At 46.3% G+C, this 20,145-nt stretch overlaps 1 protein-coding gene across 2 annotated transcripts in view; it reads right to left on the minus strand.

Annotated features, from left to right (window-relative positions):
* DLGAP4 (DLG associated protein 4) overlaps nt 1-20,145 on the minus strand; it is a 1,951,934-nt gene that overhangs the window by 271,841 nt on the left and 1,659,948 nt on the right. The window lies entirely within an intron of this gene.

Consider the following 20,145-nt stretch of genomic DNA (forward strand, 5'->3'; position numbering starts at 1 on the left):
TTACTTACCTGCCAGTTGAACCCCTGATCCTCTTCTGTTTGGGACTACTTTTCCTGTTGGGTGGGGCAGGAGCCACTCCCTAGGTTCAGAACACTGGAACTCTTCTGGAAAGCAGGAACTCTTTTCTTACCTAGGCGTGGCTGTGGAAGGAGACACCTAAGCACTACAGGAGGCTATTTAAACCACACCCGATGGATGAATCTTGCTTTGCGTTATTCTGCATTCTCTGCAGCAGAACGCTCATCGTGTCTTCTGCTTCTGATCCTGGGCCTAAGGGAACAAAGGCTTACCATCCTGGAATCCAGTCTTCAGCAGCACCTGTAAAGACAAAGAAAGAACAGGTTAGCACTACGGTCTTCAGTGGCAGCGCATCTCTTACCTGGTCCATCGGCTGTCACCAACGCCTCGCGCTGCATTCCGGCATCTGAAAGACAAAGGCTTACCTACTCTTCGCATGCTCCGGAGGTCTTCGCACTGCATTGCGGCATCTGAAAGACAAAAGCTTACCAGCTCTTCGCACGCTCCGGAGGCCTTCGGCGCTGCATCCCGCATCTGAAAGACAAAAGAAGGTGCGTTTAAAGACATTGGGCAACTTTATTACTCACGTGCCATTACTCCTTCCCACGCCGACTCCAGTGGGTATTCCGGCACCCTTCAGCTTCTCTAAAGCTCCGAACTTGTACCTGCAAGATAAAAGGGACAGTTAGTGCGCATCGTGAAGCAGGCTACAAGCGCTTACTTACGTGCTTCCAGGCGCTTCTATTCCTCACGCGGGTTCGATCCTCAACTCTCATCAGCCCGCCATCTGCCATCGCCGGAACCCTGCAAAACAAGAGATATCATTACAAAAGACTTTTAACACATTTGAAGTGCCCAGAACTTACCGTTCCTGCAGTTAACGACGGACAGCAGTCCTCTGAGGTCAAGAGGCCTGCACCCTTATCCAGTGAAGAAACTGGTTACGGCACCCTGCCCCGAGGCAGATGGAGAGCTCGGCGTTCACTTACCTAAGGTGAGGGTGTTAACCTTTGGGGTTCTACAGGAGAAGAGAAAGGGAAGAGGAGAGAGGCACCCAATAACCCCAGTTCATTAATCCCATATTTTCTATCTGCAGACATATTACTCTTTGAGTCAGACAGACAGTGCACAGAGGTCCAGCCCAAAGAGCCAACCGTGTGTTACACATCACCTTTGAAGATACGGCATTCACCCAGTCAAGACCGGCGCCTCTGCGGGAATCAGGTGAGCGTTACAGAACGCAAAGCCTATCGCAAAACTCCCACCCAGGCGCTATGGAAACCTCGGATACCGACCAGCTAGCCCAGTTACTTGGGCAACTAAGAGCAGAAGTGCATGCAGCCCGTCAGGAAACGAATGCTCTAAGAAGGGAACTGATTATTTCCAAGGAGCGAACAGACGATCTCGCTAGACAATTGCTACAGTCACAAGCCGGACAAACTCCGTTACCCGCATCAGGGGCAAATCTTCCTTCAACATCCTCTACGAACCCAGTGCAGATCAACCTACCTGGGAATGTACCCCTGGCTCCGCCCGAACGATTTTCTGGTGACCCAAAGAGGTTTGCAGTATTTATTAATCAGTGCCGGTTGCACTTCTTATGCCGGCCAGCAGCCTTTCCAACTGATCAAGCTAAGGTAGCTTTCGTGCTTTCGTACCTTAGTGGCAATGCGGCAGACTGGTCGATCCCTCTAGTTAATCAAGATGATCCGGTTCTCCATGATTTTCAAGCTTTTCAGCTCAGTATGGAAAAACTGTTTGCAAGACATTCACAGGGGCAGGCCTTGGACAATGAGCTCCTTTCATTGCGACAGGGTAATCAAGACCTTTTGGCTTATATTGCGTCTTTCAACAGACTGATAGTGGAAACTCGATGGCCTGAGGACAAAAGGATTACGCTGTTTTATAGAGGTCTACGTGGAGAGCTCAAAGATGTGTTAGCCCAAGTAGTGAATCCCCCGCAAGACTGTTCGGACTATATTGACTTAGTCGTTCAAATTGACCACAGACTGCAGAACAGGAAGGCCGATCATTCCAAGTTTGATGCTCGAGTATTTTCCAAACCACCAACTCCTGCCAAAGGAGTAGACTCCGGGGAACCCATGCAAATAGGGGGCCTGAAAGGACCACTAACACAAAAGGAGCGGGAAAGGAGAAAACAGCTGCAATTATGCCTCTATTGCGGAAACTCAGGGCACTTTCTTCGAAACTGTCCGGTGAAACCAGCCAAGAAGGCAGTAGGAGCTGCAGTTACCAGGGTCACAAACTCTGAGCAGGGAAACGACCTCGCCCGACAAGAATAGAGGTCCTCTTGCCGAGTGTTAAAACCAGTTCCGTGACCTCGCATTTCGTGATACCTATGGTCCTCATTAGCCCTGAACATCCGGATCGATTACATGCGATTGAAGCTTACGTCGACAGCGGTGCCATCGGCAATTATGTGGATCATGAAATGGTTTTGAGGATGAATCTGACTCTTTGTCCAAAGGCTGTAAAGGACGTCATTACTACGGTGGATGGTACGGAGATAGCCTCCGGACCAGTAACGCATACCACCCAAGAAGTGACGCTAGTAAGTCAAGATGGACACCATGAGAAGATTGTGTTCGATGTGATCAAGGCCCCTCAGTTCCAGATTATTCTAGGAATTCCTTGGTTAGAGAAGCACAATCCTCAGATCGATTGGCGAGCAAGAACGGTTCAGTTTCCAGAATGTGTCTCTATTTGTCACCCTCGACCTGGTGTTGCACTGGCTGCAATTTCCTCGGAGGCTCCCCAGTTACCTCCTGAATACCTAGAATTCCAAGATGTTTTCCGGAAGGATCAGGCTAACTCTCTACCTCCTCATAGGTCTTATGACTGCCAGATAGACCTGATACCTGGATCTACTCCTCCTTGTAGTAGAATTTATGCCCTCACCGAGCCTGAGAATCTTCACCTCCGACAATACCTGGATCAATACCTAGGAATGGGTTTATTCGTCCTTCCAAGTCCCCTGCTTCCTCAGCTTTGTTCTTCGTTCCAAAAAAAGAAGGGGACCTTAGAACTTGTATAGATTATCGCGCCCTGAACCAGATCACCGTTAAGAATAGATATCCGTTACCTTTGATCCCTGAACTCCTGGACCAAGTCAGAAAAGCATGCATATATACAAAGCTGGATCTTAGAGGAGCCTACCACTTGGTACGAGTAAAAGAGGGCGATGAATGGAAGACGGCCTTCCGCACCAAGTATGGGCTATTTGAATATCAGGTCATGCCCTTTGGACTTTGCAATGCCCCGGCCGCCTTTCAATATTTTATGAACGATGTCCTCAGAGAGCTCATAGATGTGTGTGTTGTTGTTTACATTGACGACATCCTCGTTTATTCTTCATCGGAAACTGAACATCGGAAACACGTGAAAATGGTCCTCGAGAGATTGCGTCAACACAAACTTTTCGCTAAGTTGGAAAAATGTGTTTTCAACGTGACTGAAGTTGAATTCTTGGGATTCATATTATCACCTAGCGGAGTGCGTATGGATTCAAAGAAGGTCGATGCAATTCTCAAATGGCCATCGCCATCCTCCGTAAAAGGTGTTCAAAGCATGTTAGGCTTCGCTAACTTTTACCGCAGGTTTATCCCCGAATTCTCTCGAATAGTCCAGCCCATCACCACCTTGTTAAAGAAAAACAAACGTTTTGAATGGTCTACCGAGGCGGAACAAGCTTTCCAGAATTTGAAGACTAGATTTATCTCTGCACCGATCTTAAAACATCCTCGCCCAGAACTCCCCTACATCGTTGAAACTGATGCTTCGAGCCTTGCCATGGGGGCAATTCTATCACAAAAGGATCCAGTAACCAATCAGTTGCATCCCGTGGCATTTTGGTCCCGCAAATTCTCGCCTCCTGAAATCAATTACACTATTACTGATAAGGAACTTCTAGCTATCAAGTCCGCCTTTAAGGCTTGGCGGCATTATCTTCTGGGGGCCCGACACACCGTTACTGTGATTACAGATCACCGAAACCTGCAATATTTGAAAACCGCAAAAGCTCAATCCTCTAGGCAACTCCGTTGGGCACTATTCTTTGCCGAGTTTGACTTCACAATTACCTATCGACCTGGTACAAAAAACGGTAAAGCTGATGCCCTTTCTCGGATGGGAGTGGAAGAACATTTGATCAATCCTAAACCTGTACCTATCATTCCCGGACAAAGAATTCTAGGTGTAATCGCCACACAATCCATAGAGGAAGTTAAGGATAAAGCCAGGCTACTGGTAACTCCAGCAGACATACAGAATTGGCATCTGCAGGGAAAGGACTTTACGGTGAAGGACAACCTATTATATTTCCAAGAACGGTTATACCTGCCCAGCACAGATTTACAGAAAAAGGTAATCTCTTGTTATCACGATTCTTTAATGGAAGGACATCCCGGTATGACCAAGACCTCGGAAAAGATCAAGCGCTACTTCTGGTGGCCGTCGTGGAAAAAAGATATCAGAGACTTTATAATGTCCTGTGGAGTATGCGCCCAAAACAAGAGTCAAAAGGAAAAACCAGCCGGCCTCTTACGCCCTATTGACATCCCGCCTCGCCCTTGGCATACGCTTTCTATGGACTTCATCACCGATCTACCTCTATGCTCCGGATACAATACGATCCTAGTAATCGTGGACCTATTCTCCAAGATGGCGCATTTCATTCCACTCAAAGGCTTACCAACAGCAGCAACTCTGGCCCGAGAATTTCTCGAAAACATCGTCCGACTGCACGGTTTTCCTTCAGTTCTAATTTCGGATCGAGGTAGTCAATTTATTTCTCATTTGTGGCGAAGTTGCTGTCGGTCGGCTCAAATTGATGTGAGACTTTCGACCAGCCACCACCCTCAAACCGACGGACAAACCGAGAGGACCAATCAAACTCTGGAACAGTATTTGCGCTGCATGCTACAACAAACTGAAAAAACTTGGAAAGATATCCTTTGGATAGCCGAATATGCCTACAATAACTCTGTCCACTCGGGAACTGGGAAGACCCCGTTTTTTCTTTTATACGGTAGTCACCCTCGAACCTCGGAATTGGATCCACTCCAAGATCTTGGAACACCAGCAGTAGACCACCTGCATTCTACAATCACCCAAGCCTTTAAGGAAGCCGTTTCTCACCTTCAAAGGGCTAAAGAACAATACAAGAAAGGAGCAGACCAACATCGGAAGGAAGCCCCCCAATATCAAGTAGGAGATCAAGTATGGTTATCCACCAAATATCTACCTCTAAAAGGACCACGCACATTCAACCCAAGATACCTTGGTCCCTATTCCATCACTACCATAGTAAATCCAGTAGCGGTCAAGTTGGATTTGCCCCCTCACATGAAGATACATCTGGTCTTCCACGTCTCTCTATTAAAACCCGTGCAACCTCAAACCCGACTAACTACATCTCCAAAACCTATTCTAGTTGATGGAGAACTCGAGTTTGAAGTCAAAAGCATCCTGGAGTGAATGGAAAGGCTACGGTCCCCAAGAAAGATCCTGGGAACCTGCAGAATATGTCCACGCGCCTCGTCTAATCAAAAGATTTCATCGAACATTTCCTAACAAGCCCAAACCCCCGGAGAAGCCCGGTTTGGGAGGGGCCTTGAGGGGGGGTGCTGTCATGATCTCTGCTTCCAAAAGATCAGGACTTCCCCGACTCCCTTGGAAGCAGACCCATAACCCCGGTTCCGAGTGCCAGCCAGTCCCAATTGGGACCTTTTGGACCCTGTCCTGGCGCCAGTGGCACCAGGCTCATAAAGATGCCCAGTCCCAGCGCTGGAAGCGCCGGGCTCATAATGCTTGGGTGGACTTACCTGCAGCAGACCATGCTGCTTACTTACCTGCCAGTTGAACCCCTGATCCTCTTCTGTTTGGGACTACTTTTCCTGTTGGGTGGGGCAGGAGCCACTCCCTAGGTTCAGAACACTGGAACTCTTCTGGAAAGCAGGAACTCTTTTCTTACCTAGGCGTGGCTGTGGAAGGAGACACCTAAGCACTACAGAAGGCTATTTAAACCACACCCGATGGATGAATCTTGCTTTGCGTTATTCTGCATTCTCTGCAGCAGAACGCTCATCGTGTCTTCTGCTTCTGATCCTGGGCCTAAGGGAACAAAGGCTTACCATCCTGGAATCCAGTCTTCAGCAGCACCTGTAAAGACAAAGAAAGAACAGGTTAGCACTACGGTCTTCAGTGGCAGCGCATCTCTTACCTGGTCCATCGGCTGTCACCAACGCCTCGCGCTGCATTCCGGCATCTGAAAGACAAAGGCTTACCTACTCTACGCATGCTCCGGAGGTCTTCGCACTGCATTCCGGCATCTGAAAGACAAAAGCTTACCAGCTCTTCGCACGCTCCGGAGGCCTTCGGCGCTGCATCCCGCATCTGAAAGACAAAAGAAGGTGCGTTTAAAGACATTGGGCAACTTTATTACTCACGTGCCATTACTCCTTCCCATGCCGAATCCAGTGGGTATTCCAGCACCCTTCAGCTTCTCTAAAGCTCCGAACTTGTACCTGCAAGATAAAAGGGACAGTTAGTGCGCATCGTGAAGCAGGGTACAAGCGCTTACTTACGTGCTTCCAGGCGCTTCTATTCCTCACGCGGGTTCGATCCTCAACTCTCATCAGCCCGCCATCTGCCATCGCCGGAACCCTGCAAAACAAGAGCTATCATTACAAAAGACTTTTAACACTTTTGAAGTGCCCAGAACTTACCGTTCCTGCAGTTAACGACGGACAGCAGTCCTCTGAGGTCAAGAGGCCTGCACCCTTATCCAGTGAAGAAACTGGTTACGGCACCCTGCCCCGAGGCAGATGGAGAGCTCGGCGTTCACTTACCTAAGGTGAGGGTGTTAACCTTTGGGGTTCTACAGGAGAAGAGAAAGGGAAGAGGAGAGAGGCACCCAATAACCCCAGTTCATTAATCCCATATTTTCTATCTGCAGACATATTACTCTTCGAGTCAGACATACAGTGCACAGAGGTCCAGCCCAAAGAGCCAACCGTGTGTTACACATCACCTTTGAAGATACGGCATTCACCCAGTCAAGACAGGCGCCTCTGCGGGAATCAGGTGAGCGTTACACCAAGCCTAGGTGGCAATGATACCTTATTTATTTAGACTTTTTGGATGTACTCCTGTGCACCTTTTCATGTTTACCGTGTGGTAGCCATTTTACCACTACAGTGTAGTTAGTATGTGCCTTGCCTGAGCTATGCTTGTGGAATGGAACATAGAACCTGGGGCTTCCTACATTCTAGGAGTGACGATTGGAAGGGACTTCAGGATGGGAGCTTATACCTGGTGGATGCTAACACCTTGCTCTCCTGCTTAACCATGTACCCTGTAACCTGCAACAATAAAATATTTTCCTTTTGTACTTACTGGGTCCTGCGTTGTTCCTGCTTTCTTCCTGAGTCCCCTGATACCAATGATATGATGGTGATGCCACCAAAGAGGATGACTCGAGGAGATGCACCTCCTATTGCTGGAGAGACACTCCCCGGAGGAGAGGGGCATCACTGTGTTGCTGAGTGTCCAGGCGCCTCACTGAATGCTGGATATACCCTTGCTGTTTGGGACACCGTACAATGATGAGCACCACAGAGATTACATTGTGCAGTAGGAGTACAAGGCCTCAGAGGACATGCAGGGTTAATGCCTGCTGTCATGGCACGGTGTGGCTTTGGTTCATGGGTAAAATGCAGTTGAGCCTGCAGAAGTAGAGCACTTTGGGACATGTAGTCCCTTTTCCTGGGCCATGCAGGAGTCCGGACACTGTGTAAGCCCCTCAAGTGGTTTCCTTTTTTCAGAGGAAGGGCTGCAACGCAGGAATGGAGAAAAAAACACTAATTTGGCTGGGCATTGTATTTATGTTCTGTGTGTTTCACTGTGGCCATTGCTGGAACCCACAATGCAGGTGCCATCTTTGATGGGATCTATTGAATGCACAGAGTCAGCGCAGTTCTTGGAAAGGACATACTCAACTCTGTTTAGTTTGCATCATCACGCCCACAGGAACTGAAGGCGATGGAGCCTCACAGGAGCGTGCCTGAAAGGCTTTCGCTATTGAAAGCATATTGCTTGGTCTGGTCGGTCATCAGTGACCAAGTACTTGTTCGGTAACTTCATTACTATCTGCTATTATTCTAATGCAACAAACCATGCTTGAGAGTCACTCGAGGTGTTGGCGAATGTTGACTGGCAATGCTGCTATTAAAAGGATTTGAGGTTTGATTTGTCAGCTGTGGTGTCCAAAAACTCTATTTCAGTCCCTAACACTAGTAACTTAAATAAAATGTGCAAGGACGATATTTTCAGAACTTAAAGTGGTAATGACAGTTCTTGCCAACAGAAAACTTTCCAATGTCTCGGGTGGTCAAAACAACAAAAGAAATGTTCATTTTCCACAAGGTATTATGCCACTGATCCGGGGTTAAATCCTTTCCCTTGGATTCCTTCTGGTTGTACTTTAAGAGCTCTTCTCCTCCTTATGTGATTCCCTTTCCTTTTTTTAAAACCTCCTTTGGTCCCAGAACCCGTACCACCTTGAATGAATGACAACACCTGGATGACGACCAACAATCTCAAGCTAAATCTAACCAAAACAGAAATGGTGATCTTCCGTCCAGAAGACAATGCAACACAGACATACCTGAGCAGGCTTCCATCCATGGGTACCGAACCAGATAGACTGTCTGTGATTAAAAACATCTGGGACTCCTCATGGACAACAGACTTTCTCTAGAACCACAATTCAATGCAATAGCGAAAAAATGCTTCAGCCTCCAGCGACTAATAAAAGGGATACTACCCAACCTCAACTTCCCACACAGAACCCTTACAATTATCTCCTTGCTACTATCGAGACTAGGCTACACAATCAGCCGCAATGCCAGAACGCCTCACAAAAAACAACAACACATCCAAAATACTGTAGCATGACCACTCCTGAGACTAAATAGAAGAGACCACATCACACCAGTTCTGAGAAGTCTACACTGGCTACCAGTACAAACATTAATTAACTGTAAAGCCCTATGCATCGCTCACAAATCACTACACTGATAAGGAGCTCGATTTCTCCAAGCTAAAATCAACTGCTACCAACCAGGAAGAAACCCACGATCGAGCAACGACGTCCAAATAGAAACGAAACGCTAAGAGAAAAGGACATTTTGGAGGAACCACATTCTCCTATTTGATAGCTAACCTATCGAACGCGGGACCAAGGAAATAAGATGGAAGCCCATCTCACGTTCCGAAAATGACTGAAAACCTGGCAATTCAACTGTCTGAGGCAAGCATGAAAACGTGCACCCCCACAAACCATACTCTGGGACCAAAGCAAACAAGGAACAATACGGATCGAAGAACCAACAATAAAATAACCACGTTCTCAGAGCCAAATAGAAACCAACTAACCACTCTTCCTCCTCTTTACAACACCCACCTACCTCTCATGTAATACACATGCCCAAAAGGGCTGGCAAAACTACACACAGAAATACACAAACCACACACCCACCGCTAACCCCACCACAGGGCCAAACAGTGGCAAACAACAAACAACCCAGACATTAGACGCTACCCCTCCGGATGCAACAAGCCCAGTGCACACAACAAAGCACACCCAGAAAGCTGACACAAACATATGCCAGTTTCTCCCAAGCATCAACACAAGAGCACAACTTCTATCCTATCCCTCTTCCCTCACGAACCAACCCCACCCACTTTTCTTACAAAGCCACATGATCACCTGGATACTATGCAAACGGCAGTGGTGCGCAGTATAAATCATAACATAACGTAACATCACAGTGACAGCTGAATATCCTGGGCATGGTCAATAAAGTAGCAGATTGGAATTCGAGGCACCTCAAAGACTCCAGTGACTGGCAGCTGGAGCAGACCGTGTTCCACGAGCATAGGAGAGGTCCATGCCAGACGGATCTGTTTAATTACAGATTGAACAGGCAACTCTCACGTTGGATGCCAGATCTGGAACTGGTGGCAACAGACGCCATCCTTCAAGTCTGGGGACCGTGGATGGAGTATGCATTTCCACCATTTGCCATGATCATGAGGACACTTGCACAAACAAGAAGACAGCAAGCTGAGCTAATCTTATTCATGCCGGCCTGGTAAGGGAAAGCATGGTTTCCATACCTGCTAGAAATGTCATGCAAGAGTCCGATTTTGCTACCACAGTACCAGAGGATCCTTCAGAATCACTTTACTCCCCAATATAACAAGGGACTCTGAGCCCAATGGCTTGGTCAATTTCAGGGGTGCCTGGTACCAGCCAGGGCTTTCAGGAGAGGTTGAATGCCTCATTGAGGAATCCTCAGCACCAGATACAGTGAAATCGTACAAATCAGCTTGGACCAGATGGCATAGTTGGCGCATGACAAGGAACATACATCATTCTAGAACATATTTAATTTGCTTCCTAAATGTTTCAGCAGCATTGGCAGTGCAGGCAAAGCATGTAGAACAGTGATGTTTAGATCGTTGATATGAGCGAGCCACACACACATAGGAGCATATCTATGTGGAAACACTCCCTGGTATGTAGCCTGCTAAAGGGAGTCAAGTTTTTTTAAACCTCCCACGCCAAAATATACACAGTTGTGGGATGTAAACAAGGTTTTACAATTGTTTCAGAGATGAATGGATAATGGTGAATTTCCTACAAAGGCCCTTTCAGCCATTGTGGTAACTCTCCTATTTTGCTGACATCTAAGAGATCGGTAACGGTTCATACTAACCAGAAGGAGTTGCCTTCCACTTCACTAAGAGAACCAAAACAAACATCAAATCAGCGACCTAACCAGCTTTCCCGGGACAGTCAAAGCTTTGCCCAATCAAGATTCTCATGGCTCACATGGCCATAACGGAGCAGCAGAGACAGCCTAGGGAGATGCAGCTGTTCATAGCACTGCACAAGCCCTTCAAGGAAGTGTCCCAAGCCACACTAGCTAGGTTGGTGAGATGGTGTATGCAACAGGCAGGCATAGGTACAGCCGTGCATGGGGCACATTCCACTCAAGGAGCTATGGCCTCCAAAGCTTTTAATCTTCGGGCACATCTGGAGGACAATTTAAAAGCCACAGGATGGTCAAATTAGTTGATATTAAGATATAGAGGAGCAGTTGCATGCCTCTGCATGAAATCCCACCCCGGTGCCTATATGTTGGAAGTCAGCGACTGCGCTATGTTTGACACCAGCAGTTGTGCCAATACCACAGCGAGTATTTGAGAAAGGGTATCCGCAGAGAAAACCCTATCAAATAGATCCCAGAAGAGATGATAATCTGAGGGAGGAACTCCCTGAAGGAATATGAAAAAGAGTGAAAGAGAAGCTTGTGACATCACAAGAGACGAGCGTGATGCACTGAGAATAGTGGCTGAAGAGAATGTATGTTTCTTACAGAACTGATGACGAAGTTAAGAATCAAGTAAACTTTTATATGCAGAAAAGAAGATTGCACACATCCGAAGTGTTATAGAAATGCAACCATTCAATGATTATACGGATGCTGAAATGCAACCATTCAATGATTATACAGACAGTGAAATGCAAGTAAAGTAAGTGATCATAGAAGCTGGCTATACGTAGTGGATAGACTCCCGTCAAAGCTGCCATTTGTTTGAAGCTGGACATTAGCGACATTAATTTTAGTAAGCTAAAACCCATGGAGAGGAAAGGCTGAGAATTGTGTCACAGGAAGAATAAGTTGAGATTCTGGATGAGCCTGGCAAGGCTGTTTTACATGGCATCAAAAAAAAAAAAGTACCCTAAATCGGTTATCTATTTCTGAAAGCAATAAACGTTAGAAAGATTAATAATTCCTTATTGATGGGCAAAGAAAGAACACCAAGAGTGCCAAGTTTTATTCATTTAAGAAATTTAAATGCTGCAGAATAGACCAGAATCATGGTCTCCTGTCACGTGAGCTGAGGATAGAAATAGAGTTAAGCTTGGAGTCCTACAACGATAGTGAAAGCCTGTTCTTGCATATATTCCCACAGTCAAGGATACTTTGCAAGGTCAAGTTCAAAAAGAATCTGCATGGCAGAATGTGTAGGTGATGAGAGATGTTGGGCTAATTGGGTGGGGAGGTAAAGTCAAGTCCACCTCATGGCACCTGGGTATTAGCTTACGTGCTGCTAAGTGAACCGAATGCTCCAGAGATGGCACAAACATGCCGACCAATTGTAGAGGGCTGTATAATGAAGGGCCTTATAGTTTGAGAGCCAATGATGTACTGTGTACTTAACAGTGTTGAAGATGACATGTTTTAGAGGTAGGCATAAGTTGTCCACCTGACAGTAGAAGGCAATCACAATCCCAGTCCTAATAGAAAGTATACTTAGATGTTCCCCTTGAACCTATCACAATCCCTCGTATGTTTTTCTTATTTGCCATGTAGTATGACGTCACTGCTGAGGTATGTTTTTTTGCATATAAGGATGTTTTATGGGAAATTTGTCGATTATTGAGCGAACGCATGTTGATATCCATTGTAACCTCCCTGTTTTAGATAATTGTTCATAAAACAGCAATCTTTGCCATCTTCCTGACTTGGTTCGATTATTTGGACTCAGAGTTATTCTGCAACCCCATCCATTGCATCCACGTTACTAAAGAACCAAACGTGCGAAGACCTTTAATTTCAAGCCGAACGACCAGGTTTCCACGTTGATGGTGAGTGATCATTATTATTATATGGTATTTATTGAAAGTGGATCTGTCTTTGAGAAGCAACAGATCACTTTACAGAGGTATACAACAATACAGATACATAATGGAGTGCTATTCAGAGGTAATAACAGAACCGATGTACAACAGGGGGTGGGATACAGAGTGGCACAGAGGAAGGGTACAGCTGTACAGGGTGGCGGAGAGGAGAGGGGCAGTACGCTTTCAACAAGCAAAGTCTGAGCCTCTGGATTTGACAAAGAATACAGATTTTCCACACTCTCTGTATAATTCCCCCTGGATTCTCTGGGCATTTTTTTCTGTTTGTTCCCTTTATCCTGTGGGTGGGTTACCAGTCACTCCTTGCTTCTCTGCCATCTGTCTCTCTCCTTATCATCCTCCAAGTCCATGGACTGTGTTTGGATTGTTCTGCATCTTGTACTCACCTCAGCCTTTGGAAGTTGCTCACAAGGAAACACCTTTTTTTGTTGCCTTTCTAGCTTTTTTCCATGCCTGGCTGTTCTGGAAAGAGAGCCACTAGTCTGCCTGTTTATCCAGACAGACATAGTGGCTTCCCTCCATGACAGACCGTATCTCTTCAAAGAAAGAAAAACGACCAAGAAGAAGACAACCAAGAAGAAAGGAAGGAAAGACTGGGGCGAGGAATCCACCAGGCAGAGGAAGTCCGGTGAGGAGAAAGGGACTACCTTGGATCTCAAACGGTCCAATATACCGAGCACAGAGTTTCGATGGACGCAACCATCTGGGCAGAAACTTGGTTTATAACCAGACCTTCGATCCTGCTTCCCAACCCAGCCCATCTCTGTGATGGACATCTGATTGGAGATTGCTTCTTTTCTTGCTTTCATCAAGACTCATATAGTCAATTCTGTGATTGTTGGTGATATGAGGATGGGAGCCATACGTGCAGAAGAATGGGCTTTGTCGAGTGGAGGTATGCAAGAAGTTGTTGTAAGAGAACTCAGCAGTTGGTAGGTTAACCCAGTTGTCTTGTTGGACATTCACAAAGCACTGTAGGTATTGTTTCAGGGTACCATTGAGTCTTTCTGTTTGCCCATTGGTTTGGGGATGATAGCCGGAGGACATTGCTCTCTTGATTCCCACGATCTTACACAGAGAACCCCAGAAGGTCAAAGTATATTGAGACCCCCGGTCCGATACAATGCATTCTGGTAAGCCGTGAAGACAGAAGATTTCCTTAAAGAATACTTTGGCCAGCTCTGAGGCGGTAGGAAGCCCTAGAAGGGCTACAAAATGAGCCATCTTGGTGAATGAGTCCACCGTAACCGTGATGGCGGTACAACTCCGAGAGGGAGGTAGATCGACTACGAAGTTGGTGGAAAGATGACTCAATGGCCGTGTGGAACTACACTTTGTTTCGAGTAGTCCTATAGGCTCCTGAGTGCTGTACTTGCTTTTGGAGCAAATAGGGCAGGCTTGCATGTAGGTCCTCACATCAGATTGTATAGACGACCACCAAAAGCTCTGTTGTATGAGTTCCAAAGTGTGTTACGGCTGTCCATTGGGGTCTCGCTGCTTCACTTTCCTGTGTGCCAATGCCCGTGGTTTTGGCCAGAATCGGGACTCGTAACATGGAGAAATCCGAAACTATAAGCAGCACACTAGTGTTTCTCGCTCCTCAGACCGTGCGATTAGCCCCGCCCCCGACTTCCGGAATCATATATCCGGCTACTGGAACTTCGGTACTACGCGTTGCTTCTCTATTCAGAGTCGCGCTGCGCACCGTAAGTTTGTTACTTTTTCTATTCTACAATTGCTATCTAGAGTTGCTCACTTCACTTCCATCATTCATTTCTCTTCCCATTTCTCGTTCTGAACCTTAGAATTCTTGATCCTTTTCTATGCTCTGTGAATCAACAGGAAGCCATCTCCTAGTTTCAACAACCGCTCCTGCTGCCGTTGGTTTGTAGCTTTCGTCTGTTTAGCTAAACAGAGTTCGTGATTCTCACGGGGATTTCCTCATGCCTAATCTTGTTGTTATTTACAATTTACATTAGGAAACAGCCTTAGACATCCTTTACAGCCTTCTATTCCTTCGAGTTCAAGACCTGTAATCTGCTCTTTGCTATTCTTCCCTGGGGCAATTGTTTGTGGGTAAGATCCCAATCTCTTACTGCATTTCTCATTTCACACGTGTCAAATACAATTGGACATATTCTTACTCCTTATATGTTCTATTAGGTGTCTTGCCAACATTAACCATCAGATTCAGATACAAAGACCTAGTAGGGAATAGGCTTGTCAGGGTAAGCTCCTTTCTATACCCTCTACTATTTCACTAGACTTGGGAAACTATATTCTTACTTACCTACACTTCTACTCTGTTTTAATTAGAATCCTTCCTGACAAGAATCCGGACCACATTAAAACTAGCGTTAGCCTTCACCAGCTGCTTGCAGGAACCCACGCACCCCAGCAGCGCATCACAGGGTTTTTTCCCCTATTGTGGTTTTCCATGGAGATTCCACTTCTACCTAGCCTTTTGGCTGGGTTTAAGAGGGGTTTTCAGGTAATTCTCTCCTTCATCGATTACGAGACTATTGACCATAACAGAGGTAGGTGTTATTTACAACTGCCGAGAGAGATATTTGGTTTCAAGTGCTTTATTATTATAAAGTTATTACAAAGTGTTGGAAAACCCTTGATGACCCACCACTTTGCTTTCATGACACCAGGAAAGCACCAGGTAAGTATAAGCGATGGTTCACAAAAAACGAAGCCCTCTTTTCTTTCGAGGTGAAGTTTTGGGTTTCTGATGAATCCTGGTGGTAAGGAGATTGAAGCTTCTTTGACCTCTTGTAGAAATGAAGATACCTAGCACACAAACTTGTTTCCTCTGAAGAGAGGTTCATGGGAGGGAGGTGAGGTTAGACCTGCAGCGTGACCACAGAATAAAGCATCTGTGAAGATGTTGTGGATTCCTGGATCATAAGAGATGGAGAAGTCGCATTGAGCAGCAAAAAAATGAGCCCATCGAGCCTGTCTAGGGTTGAGACATTCCATTTGTTGTAAGACTCTCAAATTCCGGTGATCTGTACGAATGACAAAAGGATGAGAGCTTCCTTGTAGGAGATGTTGCCATTCTTCGTATGCGAGCTTCATTAATAACACAGAGTAGTTCCTTTCACTTGAGGACAAGGTCTTCAACAGGTAGGCTTTGGAATGTTCCTTGCCTTCTGTTTCCTGCAAGAGAACTGCTCCCAATGCCGCAGACGAAGTGTCAAACTCAATGATGAATGGAAGTGTTTGACCCAGCTGGCATAAGACTGGAGCTGAGGTGAATAAGGTTTTGAGTTGTTTGAAGGCTGTTTCGGCTGCCTCGTTCCAACCAAAGGGGTATCTTTTTTTCAGAAGGGACGTGATGAGGTGAACCACTCGACAGAATCCAGGGATGAACCTCCGATAAAAGTTGGCGAGACTTAGAAATCGCTGGACGTCCTTAACAGATGCAGGTGATGGCCAATCGGGTATGGCAGTCGCCTTGCAGGGATCCATCTCCACCCCTTGATCGGACAGGAGAATCTGAGATAGGGAACCTTGGAAACCTCAAACACACACTTTCTGGGATTGACAAGGAGTTTGTTGTCCCGAAGATGTAGACGTTCCCGGAGATGTTTCTGGTGTTCCAGATGCGAGGGGGAGAAAACCAGTATATCATAAAGGTAGACAATAACCGAATGAAACAGCATGTCCGAAAAGAGCCTGTCTATGAAGCGTTGGAAGACTGCTGGTGCGTTGACTAACCCAAAAGGCATTACTTGGTACTTATAATGCCCAAACGGGGTCCGGGAGGCAGTCTTCCCCTCGTCTCCTGTACGAATATGCAAAAGATGGTAAGCTCTGCGTAAATCTAGTCTTGAAAACGCCACAGCCCCTTGAACCGCTTCCAGGATGCCGCGGATGAGAGGTATGGGGTATCGGTCTTACAGTGATCCTGTTAAGCCCCTGTAATCGATACATGGTCTGAGCTCTTGAGTGTCTTTCTTAGGGATGAAAAACAATGAGGCTCTGGTGGGCGAATGGGAGTGCCGAATAAGGCCATTCTGGAGATTGGAGTCCAGGAATTCCGTGAGGGCCTTCTTTTCGGAGAGAGAAAGAGGATACATACGTCCAAATGTTACCAATGCCTCCGGTGTCAGCTCAATGGCACAATCCTCTGGGCGATGAGGAGGAGATCCTTGAGAAACTTGTCTTGAAAGACATCTGAAAATCCAGCTAGATTCGATGGGATGCACTGAACTCCTACGATACCAGTGGGTAAGGACGGTGTGACTTCCACAGAAACCTTTGCAGATCCTCTAAACAGTGTTTGATACAATAGGGAGAGTTGAGGTGTAGAAGATTCTTGGCGCAGTCTATGGTCAGATTGTGTCTTCTCAACCAGGGGATCCCAAGGATAATGGGGAAATGAGCTTCTCGGATGAAAACAAAGTGTAAAGCTTCATGGTGTTGAAATATGGACACCCGGAGGACCTCAGTGGTATGTATGATTAGACCCGAGCTGAGGGGCCTGCCATCGACCCCTTCAACCTTCTGGTCTTCCTTTTTCTCCAATCGGGGGATTCTCTCCTTTTCAGGTGAAACAGTGTCGATAAAATTGCCTGCAGCTCCACAATCGATAAGGGCTAGGGCATCAATCTTCCTTTGGTCGATGGAGATTTGAAGAGCAATAACCATGAGTCTGTTGTCATCAGACAAAGAAGAGCTAGAGAGGGATGTAGAGGGACAGGATAGATGACCCCGTTTCTTCGTCCCAGTTAGCACCGAAGTTTGTCGTTTCCCGACCGTTGTGGCGGTACCTCCGGACAATCTCTTAGCAAGTGTGCATCTCATCCACAATACATGCATAACCCCTTTTCTCGTTTCCGCTTCCTCTCATCCAGGGTCAGGGGACCTCAAGCTTTGCCGACTTGCATTGGTTCGTCCCTCGATGCCCAAACTGGAGGAGGGATGAAAGGGTTGGCCTCTGATGGAATAGGGAAAATTCCTCTATTTCTTCTTATTTCTGCTCGTCTTTCTGACAGGCGGTAATCAATCTGCAGTACTAAGGAGAGCAGGCCGGCAAACAAATTGGGTCTGTGCAAGGCATAAAATAAGCGGTATTGCATCGCAATTTGCGACACGATACAGCTGGTTTGGCTTTTAATTAATTAATCATGTTGCAGAAACTGCGATATGATTTATGGCACTAAGCGCAGAGCTTAAAGGCACATATTACTGTGCCTTTAAGCTCTGCGCTCGGTGCACTGACATAGTTCAGGCAGCAGCAGAAGCTCCCGGGCTGGGCTAAATACATTGTATCAATGTATGAGCCCAGCCCAAGTGTGGCGATGAAGTCACGTGGAGAAGAGACCTCGAGACTACAGCAGGAGCACCCCGCTCCACTCACAGACCCGGCTTCAATTCGAGGTAAGGTAATGCTGGGGTGCATAGGAGAGGGGGGATGCATGCGTTCTGCAAGCCCCTTGTGTGTGGGGCTGGGTGATAGGAAGTGGCCACAGGCTAGGAAGAAATATTTCTCCGCCTGTTCGGGTGGGAGAAATATTGATTCCAGCCACTTGCTAGTACCCAGCCCCACCATAACATGGCATGCTGGCAGATCGTGTTTGAAATATTCTTTCCTTCTCGTGATTCACGAGAAGGAAGGAATATTTAAAATTCCCTCTGCAAGCAGGCTATGTTATTACTGCAGGGCTGGGTGCTTAAAAAGTGGCTGGACATAATATCTTTCCCGTCCGAACAGTGCTTAGAAAGTGGGTGGAAATAATGGCCACTTTGTAAGCACCCACGCCCCGCACTAATAACAGCATGTTGCTGGAGAAGGCCTTTAAGTATTCCCTCAGTCTCGTGACTAAGGTGCCACAAGAACTTTAATCATGAGACTGAAAGCCAGGGTTCCAGTGAAACTCGATCCATTTTCGAACGTCTTTGTATGGCAGATAACTGCAGTTTTAAAGCACACTGCTATCCATCTAGATTAAGACTGTGACATGCCAACATTCTGGGACCAATTTCAAAAATAGTAAGTAGCATATGATGAAATCACAGGAGATGTCACATCAATTTTACCCAATGACAAAGAAAAAATCTGGGGGTTAACAGCCGCCAATTATCACTAAACGGCCAGGCAGCAGGAAGCTGAAACAATAATACCCACTGAAAAGCCATAAATCCTATGTAAATCATATGTCAGAAAGTGCCTGCTGTGGAGGAACCCGCGTGAAAAGGCAACAAGGTGATAACACTTCTGTATACCCCAAGGGAAGTGACGGAAGGAAGGGCTCCCGCAAATGCAGCTTGTAAGGCATTAAGCCCCAAAACAAAAGTATATGCAGATAAATAGATTGCTATGTAATTCTATAACACTGCAAACTGGCAACATGGGCAGTTGCTAGGGACATCCTTGAGGCTCATGCCCTTATCAACTGAAAAGGTTGAAAGGCACTGACACTGTCCCTGATTGCAGGGCTCGTTGTTAGCAAGTGGCTGGCAGTAATATTTCTCCTACCCGTTCCGGTGGGACAAATATTTCCAGCCACTTAAGCACATTGCTGTGAGCAATCAGTTGCTCTTTGTCTGTTTTGTAGACATTGGAATGTGTCTGTAGAGGAAGATAACAGGAAAGAGTCACCTTCACACTGACTTTGATAACAAAGGAAGAGTTGCCCGAGAGGTAAGAAAAGCGTAGCCCATCTTTTTATACTTCTTTTGTGTTTGGTGCAATGGGCAGCGCTTTACGAGAATGGAATATTTAAAAAGCCTTTTGCAAGCAGGTTGTGTTATGGGGCTGTCACTTGTAGTCTTATTATTCAGGGTGCTGCAAATACTCCCCAAAGGTGGTTGCTTCGAGTGATTTGTAGTCTTTGCAAATAAACAACCATTTTGTGGTTCTTGAAACACAAAACAAACATGTACTAATTAGAGCTTGGAAGGTATGTGGTAAGTTGCCTAAATTGCTGGCAAATTCTTCCTTCACTGCGTAACCAAACTGTGTGATCCTGGGCAAATCATTTGACCCAACCCAGCCACACCAGTGTGCTGGCAAGAACAGAAATGTGCATTATTTATCCTTAAACAGTGTTGGTGGCCTGGTGGCCACTACATTGCACAATTTGCTGCTACTTCCCACAATGCTGTGTAGTTCCAAAATGCGGTGCCTGTGTGCCATAGGTTTAGAGAAGAGATTTCCGACCTCTTGGGCATACTGATGATTTTTCTGTTGGCTTTTAGGTGTCTGGGGCAGCACCCCTTCTTTAGATCATTTATTTTGATCTTTTAAATCATCTCTGTTGTTGCTAACTTGCAATAAGCCAGGCCAGAAATGGATGATTACATGTTAACTTGCTGGG

This window comes from Ambystoma mexicanum, chromosome 3p (genome assembly GCF_040938575.1).
Source record: "Ambystoma mexicanum isolate Mex_15411 chromosome 3p, UKY_AmexF1_1, whole genome shotgun sequence".
Taxonomy (NCBI): Eukaryota; Metazoa; Chordata; class Amphibia; order Caudata; family Ambystomatidae; genus Ambystoma; species Ambystoma mexicanum.